Below are 22,625 nucleotides of genomic sequence, written 5' to 3' on the forward strand. Positions count from 1 at the left end.
TTTGTCACCTTACTGACACAACACCAGGGCTGTGGTACCTAGATTTTGCATTTGTCTTTTGGTATCATTTTTGTTTGGGAGAAGGAATGGAATCAATTTGGCCACACCATGGGAACTCCCAAGCCTGCCCAGGGAGGTGCTCTTAGGTTCCCAGGAGTCTGAATAAAATAAATCAGATCAGCTCCATAAAACATAAAAGCACGTTCCCCTTTGCCAGGAAACACTGCAGAGGAAGCACACAGAAAAGAGGAATAAATATTTCTCCAGGACATAAAATGTGCTGTTAGATTCAGGTCTTCTATTTATAAGACAAAGGCAGGTTTGATGTGAAACAACAGCACAGGTGAGAGGTGAATGAACAAATCGCTAGTTGTCACCGGCCTGGATTTTGCAGACTTGTTGACTCTTCTAATTGATCGCTCCTGGCTTTAGTGCCTGGGAAGGTGACAGTGCTCACAGAGAAGCAAGAAAAAGGCTGAATTCTGGAAAGGAAGCTTCCCTCCACCCAGACTCTGGGCATCAGCGTTGAAGGAAGAGTAAGGGAGCAGAGCCAGTCACATTAGAAAGCCACCCACCGCCCAGCCTCGTCATGGCCAACACTTAGAGGAGGTCACCTCTCCATTCCCTTCTCAAGGCCTCAAGGGAAGAAGGGGCTTTCTGTATCAGCATTATTAATTCTCCCAGGAAATGTCACATGAAGTCAATGAGGCTCTCCACTTCTCTGATTAAACTCAGGGCTGCTTGACTCAAGCTCCAGAAATGTAAACCCTTTAGAGAATTTGTATTATACAACTATTCAGACCTTCACAACAGATGTTATAATGTCTACATGTTTCCATCTGAACACTCACAGACATTTTCCTGCCATTCTTACTTCTTTTTCTTCTCCCCCCTACCCCCCGGAAACATGTCTTGATCCAACTCCATCAAACAAATGTAGAATCACAGTTGAAGTTTTCCAAATGCACTAAATGGTACTTAATCGTTGGACTGATGCTCATTAGTTCTCATGTGCAGGCCATTCTTAGCCCCTCAAAACATCATTTAAAAGTTACATTGTAATGAAAATACTTTCTTCCTGACTGTAAAAGCTTATCTATGAAAGTGATACCTTTTTTTTCATTATCTTGCTTTAACTGGGGTAAGTGTTCCTATTCCTTAAACTCTAATTTTCTGGGTGAATATACCAATATACCCCCCTCACCCCCGCCATTGCTGGAAAGGGCTTTGGGTCAGTGTGGCCAGTGCTTCATTTACTCTGGACACGGTAAAGGAGAACTTTAAAAAAATGTATTTAATACATTTACCTAAGCCTGGTATAACTTGACATGGAAAGCTTTGGACAGTTAGACATTCTCCAAATTATTTTATAAGTATCTACTGTGTGCTAAAGAGGATGACCTCCCTGTCCTCTTACTGGTGACATTTCTGTCCAGCAGTCTATAATACCTAGGACAGAAGCTGGAAAAGGAATGTCTCCATGTTGGGACAAGTGCATGCATGGCACCTGGGTTTTTTAATGGCCGTAAATATAAATAACACATTTCTTAATGCGACAAGGTCTGAACCTATCATATCATCTAGATCCATAATATTCAATTGTGTGCTAATGCGAGTATTAAACAGGTAGCTAAGTAGGTCCTTTGAGTTCCATGTTCCCCAAATTACAGAGTATTTATAATGTCACAACTCAGTACAGAAACAGTGAGCAGCGGAAGCACTACTTTCCTTGTATATATAACATTTGAGGCTTTCTAGAACATTAGAGCTGTAAAGGACTTGAGCAATCATGTTTCAGACGAGCAATCTAGGCAGGTTAAATGTCAAAGCTCTGGTTAGTGGCAGAGCTGGGGCTTTTTCTAAAAAGCCAGGTTTCTGTTTAATCTTTTTCCTATTGTGGCCAAAATGGTTTGAAAAATAACAGGTTCTTTCTGACCCAGCAAAAATGAAACCAGAAAGCGGTTAGTACAAAAGCTTTGCTGAAATGTCACCAGTGCCCACCGACAGTCTGCATCTGTGATAAGGAGAATTCTGGAAGTGATTATCAAATGAATAGCTGGTTTCAGAAGGCACCACTGAACACAGCTATTTCTGAGAAAAAGAAACTTAGCATCGATTTTAATCCAAGACAGGGAGGCAAGATGGCGGAGGAGTAGGGTACCCCATTTCAACCAGTCCCCTGAATTTAGCTGGTAATCTACCAAACCATTCTGAACTCCCACGAAATCAGCCTGAGATGTAAGAATATATATCTGGATCTCTACAAGCAGAAAACCACCACCTGTTGCAAGGTAGGGAGGGTAGAGTTGTGAGTCTGTGGGGAGATATAGGAAGAAAAACAGAAGAGGGCGGGAGCTGCCCTAAGGTGACACCTGGAAAGTGATAAAACACCTGAGCACAAAAGCGTCCTGCCCCGGGGGACCAGCGATAACTTGGAAGAGCGGTAGCAGCTGGGAAAGGGCTTTAGGAGCAGCGCTCAGGCAGGATCCAGGAGCTGTGGGGAGGGTGGGTGGGTGGCGTGTGTATAACCTGGGATGGACTCGGGGTTTTAGAAGCACAAAGGGCAGGGACACGCAGGTCGTGGGATCAACCTCTGAGAGTCACCGTGGGCACGCACTACGATGGGAGGTGACGGTTTTCAGCGGCGCTTACAGAAACGGAGACTGTGTGTTTTGGAGGGTTTAGTGAAGAGAACAGACTGCAATTTCTCTGCTGTCGGACAGAGGTTCGGGTGGGGCCATTTTTGTTCTGACCCTCAGAAGAGATGCGGAAAGTCACCAGAGAACAAAAGCTCAAAACACCGGTTTCCATGGAACCCAGCCCCCCTCCCTGGGGAGTGGGGGGCAGAGCAACTCTGCCCAAGCAGCGTTACCTGAGAAACAGTGCCGCAGGCCCCTCCCCCAGGAGACAGGCTGGAAGAACTGGAAGGAGGAGAGGACAACAACCCTATGGTTCCCATAAAACTGTAAAATCCCAACACCAGGGGAAATAGTGTATTGAGCTCTAGTCGTTGCCTCGTGGCTTATTTTTCAGATACAACTTTTTATTCTTTCTCTTACGCTTCTTCTGTTTTTTCTTTTTACCTTTTCTCATTTCAACTAGATGTTTAATATATCATACTTCATAGGTTTTTAACATATACTTTTTCACACCTATGGTTTTTTATAGATATATGCTTCAATGTAGTCCTTTCTCCCTATTCAATATTACCTTTATAAATATATACAAGTTTTACTTTCCCTGTAATTTTGAGAAGTAGTGTCCTCTAACAAACAGAACAAAATACACCCGTGAACCACTGAAACACCCTACTTTGTCCACACTGAGAGATTATAGCCCCCCTTCCTCTACCCCTCCCTTTTTAAATTTTTAATTTTTTTCTCAATTTTTTTTTAATTTTATAAATTTTATTCTTGTGTTTCATTTTGGCTTTGTCTTTTTGGTGGTGGCTTCTGACCGCTCTGGATTTTCCTAGGGTGTATCTTGCTTGGGTTGTGGTTGATATTTTGGACTCTGTACATTCATTCCCTCAACCATCCCTCAACAGAATGAATAGGAGGAGGAACTCCCAACAAAAAAAAGAACCAGAGACAATGGCCTCTGCCACAGACCTAATCAAACAAGATGTCAGAGACAGACTTCAGGGTAGCAATTATGAAGTCAATAGCTAGGCTTAAGAAAACCATTAGCAGAAATGAGATCTAATCAGGCCAAACTTAAAAATGCTATGAATGAGATGCAGTCTAAACTGGATACTCTTAACAGCCAGGGTAAATAAGGCAGAAGAAAGAATTAGTGATCTAGAAGATAAGCTGATAGGAAGGAAGCCAAGGAGATAAGGATACAGCTAAAAAGCCCATGAGATCAGACTTAGAGAGATCAATGATGCCATGAAACGTTCCAATGTCAGAATTATTGGGATCCCTGAGGGGGTGGAGTGAGAGGACTAGAAGGTATATTTGAGCAAATCATAGCTGAGATTCCCTAATCTGGGGAAGGAAACAAGCATTCGTGTCCAAGAGGCAGAGAGGACCCCTCCCAAAATCAATAAAAATAGACCAACACCCCAGCATATAATAGTAAAACTCGCAAATCTTAGAGCCAAGGAAGCTATCCTGAGAGCAGCTAGGGGGAAGAGATTTCTTATATACGGAGGTAGGAACATCAGAATAAGGTCAGACCTATCCACAGAGACCTGGCAAGCCAGAAAGGGCTGGCAAGACATATACAGGGTACTAAATGAGAAGAACATGCAGCCAAGAATACTTTATCCAGCAAGGCTGTCATTCAGAATGGACAGAGAGACAGCTTGCAGGACAGGCAGAAACTGAAAGAATATGTGACCACCAAACCAGCACTGCAAGAAATTTTAAGGGGGATTCTATAAAAGACCCCAAGAGTATCGAAGACCAGAAATTTACAGAGACAATCTATAGAAACAGGGACTTTACAGGCAAAATGGTGGCACTAAATTCATATCTTTCAATAGTTACCCTCAATGTGAATGGCCTAAATGCTCCCATGAAATGGCACAGGGTTACAGATTGGATAAAAAGACAGGACCCATCCATATGCTGTCTACAAGAGACTCATTTTGAACCTAAAGACACCTCCAGATTGAAAGTGAGGGGATGAAGAACCATTTATCATGCCAATGGACCTCAAAAGAAACTGGGGGTAGCAATTCTCATATCAGACAAATTAGATTTTAAACCAAAGACTATAGTAAGAGATGTAGAAGGACACTATATCATACTTAAAAGGGTCTATCCAACAAGAAAATCTAACAATTGTAAATATCTATGCCCCCAACATGGGAGCAGTCAACTACATAGGCCAACTGCTAACCAAAATTAAGAATCATATTGATAATAATACATTAATAGTAGGAGAACTCAACACTCCATAGTCTCAGCAATGGACAGATCATCTAAGCAGAAGATCAACAAAGAAACAAGAGCTTTGAATGACACATTGGACCAGGTGGACTTCGTACATATATACAGAACATTCCACCCTAAAACAATAGAATACTTGTTCTTCTCAAGTGCACACAGAACTTTCTCCAGAATAGACCACATACTGGGTCACAAATCAGGTCTCAACCGATATCAAAAGACTGAGATTATTCCCTGCATGTTTTCAGAACACAACACTTTGAAACTGGAACTCAATCACAAGAAAAAATTTGGAAGGAATTCAAACACTTGGAAGTTAAAGAGCATCCTGCTAAAGAATGATTGGGTTAACCAGGAAATTAAAGAAGAACTTAAACAATTCATAGAAACCAATGAGAATGAAAACACATTGGTCCAAAACCTATGGGATACTGCAAAGGCAGTCCTAAGGGGGAAATACATAGCCAAATAAGCCTCTCTCAAAAAACTAGAAAAATCCCAAATGCACAAGCTAACCTTACACCTAAAGGAGCTGGAGAAAGAATAGCAAATAAAACCTAAACCAAGCAGGGGAAGAGAAACAATAATTAGAGCAGAGATCAATGAAATAGAAACCAGATCAACAAAACTAGAAGCCGGTTCTTTAAAAAAATTAATATGATTGATAAACCTCTGGCCAAACTTATCCAAAAGAAAAGAGAAAGGACCCAAATCAATAAAATCATGAATGAAAGGGGAGACATCATGACTAACACCAAGGAAACAGAAACAATGATTAGAAATTATTACAAGCAACTATATGCCACCAAATTAAGCAACCTGGAAGAAATAGACAAACTGAATAGACCAATAACCAGTAATGAAATTGAAGCAGTAATCAAAAACCTCCCAAAAAACAAGAGTCCAGGGCCAGATGGCTTCCCAGGGGAATTCTACCAAACATATACAGAAGAAATAATACCTATTCTATTGAAGCTGTTTCAAAAAATAGAAACAGAAGGAAAACTTCCAAACTTGTTCTATGAGGCCAGCATTACCCTGATCCCAAAATCAAGCAAAGACCCCATCCGAAGGAGAATTACAGACCAATATCCCTGATGAACATGGATGTCAAAATACTCAACAAGATCCTAGCCAATAGGCTCCAACAGTATATTAAAAGGATTATCCATCACGACCAGGTAGGATTTATTCCTGTGATGTAAGAGTGGTTCAACAGTCACAAATCAATGTGATAGAGGACATTAATAAAAGACAAGAACCATAAGATCCTCTCAATTGATGCAGAAAAAGCATTTGACAAAATACAGCATCCTTTTCTGATTAAAACTCTTCAGAGTGTAGGGATAGAGGGAACATTCCTCAATATCATAAAAACCATCTATGAAAAGCCCACAGTGATATCATTCTCAATGGGGGAAAAGCTGAGAGCTTTTCCTTTAAAGTCACAAACATGACAGGGATGTCACCACATGTCACCACTATTGTTCAACATAGTACTAGAAATCCTAGCATCAGCAATCAGACAACAAAAAGAAATTAAAGGCATTCAAATTGGCAAAGAATAAGTCAAACTCTCTTTGAAGACGACGTGATACTTTATGTGGAAAACTCCACCCCCATATTACTAGAACTCATACAGCAATTCAGTAATGTGGCAGGATACAAAATCAATGCACAGAAATCAGTTGCTTTTCTATACACTAACAATATAACTGTAGAAAGGGAAATTAAGGAATTGATTCCATCTACAATAGCACCAAAACCCGTAAGATACCCAGGAATAAACCTAACCAAGGAGGTAAGGGCTCTATACTCTAGAAACTACAGAACACTTATGAAGGAAATAGAGGAAGACACAAAAAGATGGAAAAACTTCCCATGCTCATGGATTGGAAAAATAAACACTATTAAAATGTCTATGCTGCCCAGAGCAATCTACACTTTCAATGCCATCCCTATTAAAATACCATTAGCATGTTTTCAAAGAGCTGGAACAAACAATCCTAAAATTTGTATGGAACTAGAAAAGACCACGAATCGCCAAAGGAATGTTGAAAAAGAAAAAGTTGGGGGCATCACGTTGCCTGACTTCATGCTATATTACAAGGCTGTGATCACCAAGACAGGATGGTATTGGCACAAAAAGGGACACACAGATCAATGGAACAGAACAGAGACTACGGAAATGGACCCTCAACTCTATGGTCAACTAATCTTTGACAAATCAGGAAAAAATATCCAATGGAAAAAAAGACAGTCTCTTCAATAAATGGTGCTAGGAAAATTGGACAGCTACATACAGGAGAATGAAACTGGACTATTCTCTTACACCATACACAAAGATAAACTCTAAAATGGATGAAAGACCTCAACGTGAGACAGGAATCCATCAAAATCCTAAAGGAGAACATAGACAGTAACCTCTTCGACATTGGCCACAGCAAATTCTTTCAAGACACATCTCCAAAGGCAAGGGAAACAAAAGCGAAAATGAACTTTTGGGACTTCGTCAAGATAAAAAGCTTCTGCACAGCAAAGAAACAGTCAAAAAAACAAAGAGGCAACCCACGGAATGGGAGAAGGTATTTGCAAATGACAGTACAGATAAAGGGCTGGTATCCAAGAGATCTATAAAGAACTTCTCAAACTCAACACCCAAAAACAAATAATCCAGTCAAAAAATGGGCAGAAGACATGAACAGACACTACTCCAAAGAAGAAATACAAATGGCTAACAGACACATGAAAAAATGTTCAACATCACTAGCCATCAGGGAAATCCAAATCAAAACCACAATGAGATACCACTTTACACCAGTTAGAATGGCAAAAATTAACAAGGCAGGAAACAAATGTTGGCGAGGCTGTGGAGAAAGGGGAACCCTCTTACGCTGTTGGTGGGAATGCAAGCTAGTACAGCCACTGTCGAAAACAGTATGGAGGTTCCTCAAAAAGTTAAAAATAGAGCTACCCTATGACCCAGCAATTGTACTACTATTTACCCCAAAGATACAGATGTAGTGAAAAGAAGGGGCACATTCACCTCAATGTTCATAGCAGCAATGTCCACAATAGCCAAACTGTGGAAGGAGCCAAGATGTCCTTCAACAGATGAATGGATAAAGAAGATGTGGTTCATATATACAGTGGACTATTACTCAGCCATCAGAAAGGATGAATACCCACTATTTGCATCAACATAGATGGAACCGGAGGGGATTATTCTAAGTGAAATAAGTCAAGCAGAGAAAGACAATTATCATATGGTTTCACTCATATGTGGAACATAAGGAATAGCACGGAAGGGGAGGGGAGGGAAAACTGAAGGGGGGGAAATCAGACAGGGAGACAAAACCATGAGACTATGGACTCCAGGAAACAAACTGAGGGTTACAGAGGGGAGGGGGGGTGGGGGATGGGGCAGCCGGGTGATGGGTATTAAGGAAGGGCATGTGTTGTGATGAGCACTGGGTGTTATACACAACTACTGAATCACTGAACACTACATCAAAAACTAATGATTATATGGTGGCCAACTGAAAATAAAAAATTTTATTCCAAGACAGTAGTAGGAAAGTCTCACCTTGATATTTTGTTTCAGTATCTACCTTACTTCTTGATGGAGTTCTGTTGGATGTTTCATTGGTTTTCCTAATGGGCATAAGTTACTTTATTGTGGCTAACAGATCCAGTTCTCATTGTAATATTCACCATGATTAAAATAATTCAGGTTCAGGGGCACCTGGGTGGCTCAGATGGTTAAGCATCCAACTCTTGATTTCAGCTCAGGTCATGATCTCAGGGTCCTGAGACTGAGCCCTGCAACAAGCTCCATGATGGGCATGGAGTCTGTTTAAGATGCACTCCCCCCTGGGGCGCCTGGGTGGCTCAGTCGTTAAGCGTCTGCCTTCGGCTCAGGTCATGATCCCGGAGTCCTGGGATCGAGCCCCGCATCGGGCTCCCTGCTACGCGGGAAGCCTGCTTCTCCCTCTCCCACTCCCCCTGCTTGTGTTCCGGCTCTCGCTAACTCTCTCTCTGTCAAATAAATAAATAAAATCTTAAAAAAAAAAAAAAAAAAAAAAGATGCACTCCCCCTCTCTCTCTCTCCCTCTGCTCCTCTGTCCACCCTGCTCGCAGACACATGCATGTGCACCCTCTCTCAATTTGGTTCATATTTTCTTCTTGAACATACTGGGTATTATCAGTTGAGGAAAAGTTTGAGGGGATCAAAGAATCCTACATATTAGCATGTCAAAGATTTTTTTTTTTTTTTTTAAGATTTTATTTATTTGAGAGAGAGAGAGAGACAACATGAGAGCAGGGAGCCCAATGTGGGGCTCGATCCCAGGACTCCAGGATCATGACCTGAGCTGAAAGCAGATGCTTAACTGAGCCACCCAGGCACCCCATCAAAGGTGTTTTAATGTCAAAGGAGCATCTGATTTGCCTTTCTTGTCCACCAACTCCCACACACCCACAGTATGTTCTGATTCCTTCCACACATCATAAAATTTATTTTCCTCCAAGAAATCTGTAAACTTGATATATGTGCCCTCCCTTTGCATTAAGCATGGCTAAATGGGCCTTTGAATTTTTGTTTGTAGAGAAAAAAAATTTACTTTTTATAGACCTGGTTAACACTATTAAGTATTATAAAGTGTGATGCTCCCAACATGAACAATACTATATTAACATGTAAGTAGAAACACTAGAGTTAATGACTTTTTTAAAAGACTACCAAACCTGGAAGTTATTGCACATTGTAATTTGAATTACCTGCAGTTTTCAACCTAATTTTCAAAATTGTATTAACATTAGGTAGACCTAATACTTTATATGTAAATTCAGAAATACAGGAAGATATAATGTTAAGAAGAAAAGTAATCGATGGTCTAGAGGTGTTACATTCTTTGCTGGCAGCAAGAGAAATTGGAGATATCTATTTAAGCTTTTAATATTATGACCAAGCTAAGGGCCTCCCTCCCACATAAAATAAAGATGAATAGAGCAGAAGCCTTGGCAAGATATATTACAAATTAATAAAAATTCATAGCCAGATGATTGTCATTCTTTTTTTTTTTTTAAGATTTTATTTATTTTTATTTGACACAGAGAGATAGTGAGAGAGAGAGCACAAGCAGGGGGAGTGGCAGGCAGAGGCAGAGGGAGAAGCAGGCTGCCTGCTGAGCAAGGAGCCTGATGCGGGGCTCGATCCCAGGACCCTGGGATCATGACCTGAGCCGAAGGCAGCCGCTTAACTGACTGAGCCACCCAGGCGCCCCGATGATTGTCATTCTTATTTTTATACAGAAGAAAAGCAATTATTTAAGTATTTTTTTTTCCACCAGTGAGGTAAACTGCTAGAAACTCTTAACATTTTGTTTGAAGAGTACAAATCGTAAGGGGACTGCCCGCATATAAAAATGTCACGAAGGCCAAGTTTAGAATGAGCTGAGGCAAAAATAATTTATATTCCATACTAGGCATAATAACATGAAAGGAACTAGTTCCTGTTTATATCAGCTAGTGCCTACATGGTTTTATCTTAGCCTCCGTTCCCCAGAATGTAGCCTGAGGCAAAGATGGAAGTGCTTGTGCTCTATTCGGACAGCCCAGCAGCAAGGGTGAGTCAAGGAAGGATGTGTAGCAATGCCGACTAATGCATGCATGTAATGGCCGCACTCCACCATGAGTCTGGAAGAGAAAAAGCTGCTTGGCAGCTTGGCGGGTGTGTCCAGTTGGCATGCTGGGACCTCACATGACATTCTGTAAAAAGAAATTGTACCATGGGCGCCTGCGTGGCTCAGTTGGTTAAGCGACTGCCTTCGGCTCAGGTCATGATCCTGGAGTCCCTGGATCGAGTCCCGCATCGGGCTCCCTGCTCGGCAGGGAGTCTGCTTCTCCCTCTGACCCTCCCCCCTCTCATGTGCTCTCTCTCATTCTCTCTCTCTCAAATAAATAAATAAAATCTTTAAAAAAAAAAAAAAAAAAAAAGAAATTGTACCTTGGAATAAATCCATGGGAAGGAGATGGGGCAGGGAGTACATCTGTCATTTCTCCTCCATCTCCTGTTTCCCATTGGTCAAAGTTCACCCTGAGGCATATCAAGTCCCCCCACCCACCACTGGACTGAATTATCTGGCCTCTAGGAGCCCACCCTGACTATCAGATCCGTATGCTTGGATCCATATGATCCATATGACCCATATGGATCCAAGTTGGGAAGTTGGGAAGTAGGAAGAGGAGCCACTCAGCCTGAACACACACAGAGGGCCTAAAGGAGGCCAATGTGTCAATGGGAAGAGATTGGTCAGCCTCAGGCCGAACGATGAGGGCTTAAAAAAAAGTTGTCTGGTGCAGGAGGCTGAGGCAGAGCCAAAGGCTGGAGGCCCTAGAAGCAGGTGGCATGGAGGAAATAAATCTGAAGCACATGAGGTTTGGGTCTGATACAAGTGTCCATTGTATGAGTTTTCATTTGCCTTTTATATACTTGAAATATTTAATAATCAAAAATGAAAGACAAGAAAAAAGTAGCTTCAAAGCTTAGGGGAACATGCCTCATGCTAAAAGGTCACAGAGAGAGAACAAAGTTTTCTTAACATTTACTTTCATTTTCTCCAACAAGGAGAATGGTTCAATTAATTGCTTGAATGAAAGTATAGATGGTCTGCTCATCAAATTTGAAAAATACAAGTTTCTGAAGATGTCATAGGAAAAAAAACCATTTTTGTCCCAAAAACGTGTAACCACTTGTCAGAAGTAATATATAGGTAGATTTTTCTCAACTTTCCATTGGCCTTTTAATACTTCTGCCCAACAGTGAGTTAGGCAAATTTGGGAGATGATACTCCCTTGAGAAGTATTTACGTAGAGACTACAGGGCAATTTTTCAGCATTCCTAGAAGAGAGATTCTCAGTCTAGGAGCATAAATCACCTGGGAATTCATAAGTAATTCAGATGCCTCAGCCATACTCCAAAATATTCTGATTTGGAAGGCCTGATAAGGCCAGGGACTCTGCATCTCAAATCAGTACCCAGTCTCCCCCAGCGCACAATATTTGGTACAAGTAGTTCACTGACTACAGCTGAAGGGAAAGTTGCATTAATGATCTTGACGCCCCCAAGATCCTTTTGACTATTTGCTGAGGACAGGAGGCACTGGCCTTCAGTGTGATGTGTCAGAGCACTGACCTAGGAGTCAGGTGACCTGGATTTCAACCCCAGCTCTGGCACTTACCAGCTATATACATTTGGTAAATTTATTTAACCTGCATTGATGAATTCATTTAACCTGGCTAAGACTGGACTGCTTTATCTGATACTTAATGGCAGAATTTTAAGGATCAAAGTTTATGCAAATGTTAAGAACTGAAAAACAACTCAAAGCAAAGGACTTGACATTATTAACTTTCACAATGTAGCTAAATGAGATTTTTGCAAGAGATAACCAGCACTCCTATTCCTAAAGTTTTCCTAGGACCAAGGAGGAAATTGTTTATCGGTTCGGTGTGTTCATAATTGTAAAATTCAATGCCTTAACTTTTGAATAATTGCCTCATTAAGCAAATCTAGAATGGAGCATTTTCTCTGTAATTCCGATTGTTTAATTCTTTCTACTTTATTCTCTGTGGTTGTAAAAGAATATTTAGATTTTATGTTTATCATCTCATACGAATTTTGTTTATTTATTATTGGGTTCTTATTGCTCCTCTGAGAAATTGCCAAAAGGGTAAGGAGTATTAGCTTTCCAGGGCAATTGAGTCCACCCAGGTCCAAGATTCAGAAAGCAGTCAATCACTGGCCACTTATTTTGAACTTCATCTTTGGTTGTAATACTGGATAAAGGGACATTATGGAAAAAGGAATTAGCAAGTCCTTGGTTAAAGGCCTTAACTTGGAAGGAAGGTGAGGAGATGGGTTTGCTGGCCCCCTTTCTTCCCAACCCTAATATAAACATCAAAGGCTAGAAGCTGGTTAAGAACAGAGAATAGCGACCATGATTATATGAACTTTGCCACTTTCTCATATTTATCATTATTGTTAGCCCTTTCTTTTTTTGCCATTTGAAATAAAAAAAACCCTTAAAAACCCTTAAAAAGTTAGAAGTTATTTCAAGAAGAATGATAAGTAAAATTGAGCATATCAAAATTTATGGGATGTGGCTAAAGCTCTAGGTAGAGGCAAATTTGTAGCTCAAGTCTTTATATTAGTAAAAAGTAAAGGTTTAAAATCAATTCTGTAGGTTTCTATATTTAGAAGTTAGGATAAAAAAAAGAAATTAAACCCAAAATAAGTAGAAGAAAGATATGAGCTGAAATCAACAAAATAAAAGCAAAAAATAGAAATTAAGCCAAAACTGGTCCTTTGAAAGGAACACTGAGCATGAAAAAAGGAAAGAGAGAAAGCATGATTTACTAATATCAGGAATAAAAGAAAGGATATCACTATAGATACTATAGGTATCCAAAGGAATAAGTATTATGAACAACTATATAACCATAAACTTGACAGTTTAGTTTTTCTAAAATGAAATGGACACATTCCTGAAAAACACTATACCACACTGACAAGATTGAATTTGTCATTAAAAACATTCCTTAAAAGGTGGTTTTAGTGGTGAAGTCTATCCAGTTGTGTCTTCCCTCCTATTTCAAGTGTCCCTTCGTTCTGGTTCCAATTATTCCTGCATAAGAAGAGCCTTTTTATATTGTTCAAAGATGGTCAGCAATGAAGTAACCATGTCCTTGATCTTGTGATTGTTACAGGGGTAGGTAGGTGACTTAAGATGGTCCACCAGAAATAAACTTGGGACATTTGATAGTTATGGGACTTGATATGATATATCCCCTTGACTACGAATCTATCATGTTGGATCTGAATGACACGCATTGAGCTCCAACAGTTTAGACAGTCATTTTGCTGTGAGAAAAGGCAGTCCAAGAATGATGCTGGCAGAAGGGGAAGGCAGAAGAGAGAAGCACAGAGAAATAGAGCTGTGCTCCTAATGTCATTGTGAACATTTAGACTAAACCATCACCAGAAGCCTGCCGTACAGTTTTTCATTTATATGAAACACTAACATTTTCATTACTGCTTAAGCTGGTTTGAACTAATTTTCTGTTACTTGCAAGGGCCATATTTTATCACTAAAACTTCAAAATGTGTTTATAATAGAGCAAGCCCTCCCTCCATCCTCATTTATTATTCCTCACCAAACTCTTGATTTTTCTAATGCTTTAATTCTTTTCAGATAATACCTAAATCACTTTCACAAGTTCCAAAAAATTCCTATTAGGGTTTTGATTTTAATTGTTAAAATTATTGACTAATTTGTAGAAAATCAACATCCTTCTAGTTGTCAAACTAGAAACATGTTCAATGCTCAGTTTGTTTATATTCTTTTCTGAGTGGCTTAAACAGAAATGTATTGTCTCAGTTCATTCTGAAATCACACTTCTCGCTGAGTCTGCCCTACACCTGCCCCATGTCTCTGCCCCAGCAAACACCGTGCTTCCGGTGTTTGCTGGCAATCTTCAGTGTGACTTCATTATGTCAATGCAACGCTAACCTTCCCATGGCATTCCCCCTATGTCTGTGTCTGGGTCCGTATTTCCCTTTTTTATAAGGATACCTGTCATATTGGATTAGCCCCCCAACTCCCCCCCCATAATGATCCCATTTTAATTTGATTACCTCTGTAAAGACCCCATCTCTAAATAAGTCCACATTATGAGGTACTGGGGGCTAGGGTACCAACATACCTTTTGTTGGAAAGATACAATTCAACCCATTAACAGTCCTGAGATAATTTTTTGGATTTCTTCATATAGATCAGTATTTCTCAACTGATGCTCAGGATATAATCTTTGGTGTCAGTGAATATAAGAATTTAAATTTTTGATATTTCCAACCAATGTAAATCAATTATTTAAGATAGTGCTGGTTAATTTCCCTTACTCGAAATAACACTACCACCTTGTCTAAGTTAAGAAGATGTTGCTAGGAGTCTGGCGAGGCCAACAGTGGTTAGGATTCTATGGGAAGAGAACCAGAGAGAGAGGAAAGCTGCAGAGAGTGTGAGAGAGAGAGAGAGAGAGAAAAATCTGTGATGTGTAGAGTCCCCTCCAGTCTTTAGCTGGGTAATGATCAACAGAAGCCTGTGAGGAAAATACCTAAGGCCAGGAAAAACAAAAACAAACAAAACAATAACAACAAAACACCTGAAAGAATTTCCTCAGGCTGAAGGCAGAAAAGAGACAAGTCGGAAGAGGCTGTTAGAGTAAGATTGAAAGTGTGACAAGAACTTAAACCAGAGGTGCTGGCTTTAAAGATAGAGAATAGCTGGGACCAGAAATGCAGGTGACCTCTAGAAGGTGAGAATGACCCTGGCCAACAGCCAGCAAGGAAACAGGAGCTCTGACCTAGAGCAGCACGGAAGTAAATTCTACCAACATCCTGAACGAACCTGGAAGTGTATTCATCCCTAGAGCCTCAAGAGAGGAACGTAGCCCTGCCAACACCTTGAGTTCAACCCTTTAAGACACAAAGCTTAGAATTGGCTGAGTCACACGGTGTCTGGACTTCTGACCTATAGAACTATGAGATAATTATTAAGTGTTGTTTTAAGGTGCCAAATGTGTAGTAATTTGTTCTGATAGCAATAGAAAACAAATACCAGGAGAGACACAGTAATGTAATGATACAGTGTCTGAGAAGACAGGTGTGTGGGATGGGATTAACAAAAGTTTAGGGCGCAGAAGAAAAGACCAGGGAACTCGAAGAAATCACAATGATTTACTGAAAGTAAATCATGGAGAGAAAAAAGACTGAAAATAGGAACTTCACTTAAAAAATGAATAAAACATGGAGCGCCTGGGTGGCTCAGTCGGTTAAGCGTCTGCCTTTGACTCAGGTCATGATCTCAGGGTCCTGGAATTGAGCCCCGTGTTGGGCTCTCTCCTCAGCAGGGAGTCTGTTTCTCCCTCTCCCTCTGCACTCACCACCCGCCCCCTACTTGTGCTCTCTCTCTCTCAAATAAGTAAAATCTTTAAAAAATGAATAAAGCACAAAAAAAACACATGAACATCTCAAGAGACGCAGAAAAACCATTTAACAGAATCCAATAGCCTTTCATGATGAAAACACTCAATAAACAAGAAATAGGAATTTCCTAAACCTGATAACATCTGTAAAAACCGCTCAACTAACGTCATAATTAATGACGAACAACAGAATGCTTTCCCCCCCTAACATCAGGAACAAAATTAAAATGTCTATTCTCGCCATTTCTATTCAACTTTATATTAGAGGTTCTAACTAGGGAAAGTAGGTGGCAAGAAAAAGAAATAAAAGGCATTCAGGGGGCGCCTAGATAGCTCAGTTGGTTAAGTGTCCGACTCTTGGTTTCGACTCAAGTCATGATCTCAGGGTTGTGGGATCGAGTCCCCAAGTCGGGCTCCGTGCTCAGTAGGGAGTCTGCGTGGGATTCTCTCTCTCTCTCCTCTCCCTCTGCTCCCCCCACCCCCGGCGCGCTCTAAAATAAATAAATAAATCTTTAAAGAAAAAAAGGCACTCAGATTGAAAAGGAAGAAGTAAAACTATTCATATTTGTAGTGGACAAACCTAGGGGATCTATGTATATTTCTACACATACACATGCACACATATCCACATCTACATTTGTTTCTATATTTCTACATATTGAAAACTATGAATTCACAATGATATTCCCAACTTTAGTCCAAAACCAGAGTTCATTCTAGAATCTCCCCTTCCATATTTGTAAGTTTTTTCTCCAACAGTTAAAAACCCCTTTATTCTGAATAGATTTATTTATTAAATGGATACTCTATGTAACCAGTCTCCCATAGCTACATCATCCTCCACTGGGCCCCTCTCCTCACCTCACTCAGATTCTGGTATTTCCATAAGGCTGCTCATGCCTATGCAGCCACCCCATGTCCAGTCACTGCTGCTACCCGGTTGGTCACTTTCCTCCAACCTGGACACCTTCCGCATCCCTCAACAGCCCTCTCTGGGCTGCTCCCACCCCCCTCATCTTCTCTCTCTCTCTCTCTCTCTCTCTCTCTCTCTCTCTCTCTCTCTCTCTCGGAAGCTGTCCTCCTCACTTCTTTGGGATTCCTTCAGCCCACACAGGAATGTTACCACTGCCCCCTCCTCGCCCAGATCCCCCATCTAATGGTTGGCTGAATTATTAAGGAAGGATAGACAGATGGGAGGGAGGGAGGGAGGGAGGGAGGGAGAGTGAGAGGGAAAAGTTGAAAGAAGCTACATCTGAAAACAATAAGTACTATATGATTCCCAACAGGCAAAAGTAACTTATGATTTTAAAATTAACTTGGGAAGAGGAGAAGCTTTGTGACTGAGAGCAGGCAGGCACAGGCTAGCTTTTAAAATGCAAGTGGGGTTACATTTGTTGATCTGGGTGGTTATTATCCAGATGTGTTCACTTTGTGCTAATTAACTATGCAATTACTGGAATATTTTTCTCTATGCATGATACACTTTAATAAAAATGTTTATTTAGGGTGCCTGGGTGGCTCAGTCAGTTAAGCATCTGCCTTTGGCTCAGGTCATGATTCTAGGGTCCTGGGACTGAGTCCCGTGTTGGGCTCCCTCTCCCTCTCCCGACCTGCTTGTGCTCTCACTCACTCTCTCAAATAAATATTTAAAAAATGTTTATTTAAACCAAAGTTGGTTTTTTATTTTATTCAGTGTATTTGTTTTTCCTGGAACAGATGATCAGAATAGGGAGCCTACTTATACCACCAGAAAGGAAGTCCCCCCACTCCCTGTACTTTGTATGAGTACTTACCACTTTACTGAAACATTTTTACAAAAGCAAGGCAAGGCATAATCAGAGCCAGGAAAAGGCAACTGAACTGAGCTAAAGACATGCAGCTTCTCCTAGCACAGAGTTTCAGGCTGAATGTCTGTCTCCCTGGGGATCACGACTGAAGGAGCCTAGCAAGGAGCAACAGTAAAGCAGTCTTGCAAGGCGTGTTTGCTGGCCTCCAGTTTGCCTCCAGACACCATGTTCAGCTCCTAATATAATTATCATCCAATTATGGTGCACCAAGTGGAGACAATTTGCCTCCTTGAAGATGCACAAATGACTTCTTGCTGGGGTGGACATGGCATACGTCATCCCTGTTGCATGATTCTGATTTTATTCTTTCCAGTTCATGTTTTGAAACTTTTCTGAAGGTCTTCATTTCTGTCTCCTGTGAGCATAGTTTGTTTTTCACCCCTGACTCCTAACCCCTTTAAAAAAAAAAAAAAAAAAAAAGACTGTGATGACTGCCTGATTGTTGAATACTTTGGGGTTTATTTGTAAGGATGGGTTTTTGCAGGTACTTCAATATACATCTCTTCTAATGAGTTTTTAAGCCTATCTTGAATGTAGGCACTAATTTTTGGTTTGGAAAATGAGGGAGAGGCTAAATTGCAAGTTCTATCTACTTTCTCTGTAGGTGTTTGGATTGTTTTGGTAGATATCCCACTGGATTAGCCATCGAAGTCCCAAAGAAAGGATGTAGCCTACTTGTCTTGGTGGCTACTGAAAGTTATTACTACTACTAAACTTTCCTTTTAAACTATATTTCACAGTCCTATTAGTTACAAGCAATACAGCAGAGACCTTAAATTTTGGCATTAGGTAGCCCAGGATGTGAGTCTAGGCATTGCCACTTCGTTCGTTCGCTCGTTCCTTCCTTCCTCATTCATTCAGCACATAGTTACTAAATACCTTTATTTGCCAGACACTAGACTAGGTACTACAAATATAGGCATGAACGAAACTGAACATGGCACATTTCCTAAGCCTTTTAAATCTCACTTTTCTCCACTGTAGAATGAAGATAACAATGTCTAACCTCATTGCATTGTCATAAGACTTAAATGAGATTAAGCACCCAACATTACTATGTGCCTCAACAATGCTCAGTAAATATTAATCTTTATCATATCTGTTAATAATCTGTATCCATATTTTAAACAGGCGGTAAATCAAATGCTCTGAATTGTTTTTGTCGTTTCAGTAATTTAAAATACTGAAAAATTGAATGTGATCAGGATTTCTGGTTACATTATAATAATCCTCACAATGGCACTGTAATAAACTGTGTACTTCAACTATCCTTCGGTATTTAAGAGAAAGTTTATGGTCTTTCTTTTATTATTTTATTTGCTTACTGGAAGCTGATAACCTCTAAAAGTTTCTCTTGTGTTTTTTTTTTTTTTAAGATTTTTATTTATTTATTTATTTATTTGACAGAGGGAGAGACACAGTGAGAGAGGGAAGACAAGCAGGGGGAGTGGGAGAAGGAGAAGCAGGCTTCCCGCTGAGCAGGGAGCCCGATGCGGGGGTCCATCCCAGGACCCCTGGGATCATGACCTGAGCTAAAGGCAGATGCTTAACGACTGAGCCACCCAGTCGCCCCTTTCTTGTGTTCCTTAACTAGAATTTATCTTCCATATGATTTGCATTTGATGTTCCCAAGTCAATTATACAGCATTTTGTATTTTTTTTAATTTTTTTTAATCCTCTTGATAAGAATTTATTGAAGTTAATTACATTTATAAACATGTTGGCAGTCTGGTTTTATGTAGAAGCCTCCCAGAGCATCTCTCTTTTTCTCACACACACACGCACACACACACAGCAATCTTACTTTTCCTATTATTATCCACCTTAGCCTGAGCTTTTTGCCATGTCTCCAATTCCAGAACAGCAAAGGTTAAACTTCTCAATTATTGGAGCAGGAGAGTAAAATCATGGCTTTCTCTTCTTATCCTTAATCATTTTTATTGAGTTACAGCTAAAGGTATCCAAAGCTTGCAGCTAAATCCCTCATTCATATAAATATGCCTTTTAGCATAACCTTCTTGTCCGTATCTTGCTTGCAGCTTCTAAAATAAACTTCCTAAACTGCCTGTTTCTTAAGGCCTTGACCTTGCCTATCCCTTTCTCAACACTTTATCTTCTGCCTTCGCTGCCCATACTGTCTAAAGATGACTAATCTTACAAATATTCCTTTCTAGTTTCTGCCCTACCTCCAACATTCTGCCTCCCAACACTTACCCACCTGCTTCACTCAATCATTCTATGGATGGATCCCCCTTCTGACTTTTTCTCCACAGTGTCATCTGGAACATCAACTTTCTTCAATTATCCATTGTCTCAGATTAGAAATAGCATAGACAAATACCATAAGGTTTGTTCTCCTCCAGAAATTGTAACACACTTTAAAGTTTTTTTTTCAGGCTTTAGGACTGACTCTTTTCAGGTAAATATCCTACTTCCTTGCCCTAATGTCAGGCTCTCTTCCTGAAAACATCCTCAGAATGAGAAATCACAGCTGATGAAAACTGCAACCACATGCTCGTAATTTACATAGTTAAGTAGCTCACTTTTCTGGGGACTAGAGGATTGTTGTTTTTCCTCAGGGCAATGCATCAGTGTTCTTTCATTAACTTAGATGGTGAAGGTCATGTTTTCTCTACAGATCTGAATGTAAACCTCCTCCTGCCAGTTACCATGGATGTGACTTTTAACCAGAGTGGAGTAATTGATTTCCGAAGACACTCTGGCCTTTACATATTTGCCTGTCTTAGTGTAATTCATCTTGTTTTTCAAATACATGATTAGCCACAATGTGGTAAGTACATAAATCAACACCCTGCCCTCTAGAGTCTTGCGCATTTAGACCCTAAATTACTTTTGTTATGCTAAGAAATATAAAAATGCTCCGCCTGAATCACATGCCAGCCACTTCAGAAGCAGACAACGGTTTCCTGCATTGCCAGAGAAAAGTATTTTCCCAAATATGTTCTATTTGGCAAGGCAGCATTCATTCTCTGCACCTCCATCATCTTGGATTTGAAGTCTCCTCGCTCCCTAAAGGGTATTCAGTGGCAGAAGCTTTCCAGGCAGCCACTAGCTTCCACAGGACGGTGTCAAGGCGGGTGTCATGCTTTAAGCAAACTCCTGATGCTCTATGAGGGGGGACAGATCATTGCCGCTTGACTCAACGACATGCCTCCCTCCCCAACTCAATACTCTTCTTAAATGTGTGCTGTGGTATTTTTAAACACAAGTTCAAATTGTTTTTGGAGGATTTCACAATATGTTCTTTGAAATAACTGACAGCACCCAGAGTGTCATTAAATAGTGCTGAGAGTCAACTTAATTTTCCTTCTAAATTTCAGTTCGAAATGAGTAGCGCCAGATATAGGATTTGAGAAAGGGTTGTATCATTTATGAAATTAGATTGGAAGTAAAAAAATAAAAGGGCTGAAGGTTTGATCTCTAGTGCACGCCTCTCATCCTTGTCCTTCCACGCAGGTGCCTGCCGGCAGGAGCTGCTCCTTCCTGCAGGGCCTTGCCTGGATCGTGCCGTGGACCTGTTGCTTCCTACTCTGGGCTTTTCTGCAATTGCAGCATGACAAGCCTGAGGTTTCTATCGCCTACGAGGTTACTCATACACCTGCTACCTGGAAGGACAGCCCGAGGAATTAAGTCCTACTGATGAGGGAGCAGAAGGCTAGCAGAAGACAAAGCACAAGCTGACACCCTGCAACCTCCCCCCACGCCCCACCCCTGGGTGGGACATGTGTGACATCCTTCCAGGAATCTCCCAACTATCTTAATGTTAGTTAATACCTTGCTAGAGGAGAAAACCACCTTAACTTGTCAATGGCAAGACCTCTGGTATCTTGTAGGTCAGTCCTCTTTAGCATATGAAAGTTCTTTTGAAACCTCCCTTTCCTTACTTCCCCCAACTCCCGAGTATAGAATCACCACTCCTCAAGACCCTGGTGCAGCAGCTCTTTCTGACCAGGGGTCCTGGCCATGTGCTTTAATAAACCACCATTTTGCACCAAAGATGCCTCAAGAATTCTTTCTTGGTCCTCAGCTCCGGACCTAACCCCACCAAACCTCACCTGTATTCCAAAACCACATCACTATGACTGATAGGGAACCAGGGTCAATGGATAAATGCTGCTTCCCTGGGAAAGACATTCAGAGCCACAGGTCAGAAAGATCCTCAGAAAATGCCAGTGTTGCCAAACCCTGAAATCAGATTCATGAGTCTGATGCACAGTAAGCCAATCTCTGAATTACTGGGTTGGAAGCAAAGAAAGCTTTATTATCAGAAGGGCAGCCCAATGAGAAGGCAGGGGATTCGTCCCAAATCTGCCTTGCCCTATTGAGCCTAGGAACAGTTTATATATGATTAGCAAAGCATGTGCAGGTTAGGGCAGGACCTGCATAGACCTCAAAACTTCTCCAGGTTACAAGTTGTTGTTGGCATCCTAGCGCCATCTGGGGCTTCTGGTTTGTTACATGTTAACCTCACGTCTGATATCGGTTCTGCAAGACAGACATTATCAAGCAGCATCCTAACCCTGGCCCCTGTAATTAACTTCAGGAAAAAGAACAAAAAGACAAGGTTAATACTTCCTGCAGGGAGGTGGAGGAATGCACCTATGTGCAGCATGTGAAGTTACTACAGAGGGAGAGTCTAATATAGGTTTAAGGGAATGAAGAAAGGTATATCCGGGTTCCGCAGGATGGAACCCCTGTGCATTGAAAGAGTGGCTAACCTGGCAACATGCTCTCGCATTGCCTCTCACTCCTTCCCTGAGTGAGAGTGTAACCCCTCTTGGTCTCTCACTCTTGTCCTGCCAACATGCAAACT

Source organism: Halichoerus grypus, chromosome 7 (assembly GCF_964656455.1).
Source record: "Halichoerus grypus chromosome 7, mHalGry1.hap1.1, whole genome shotgun sequence".
Lineage (NCBI taxonomy): Eukaryota > Metazoa > Chordata > Mammalia > Carnivora > Phocidae > Halichoerus > Halichoerus grypus.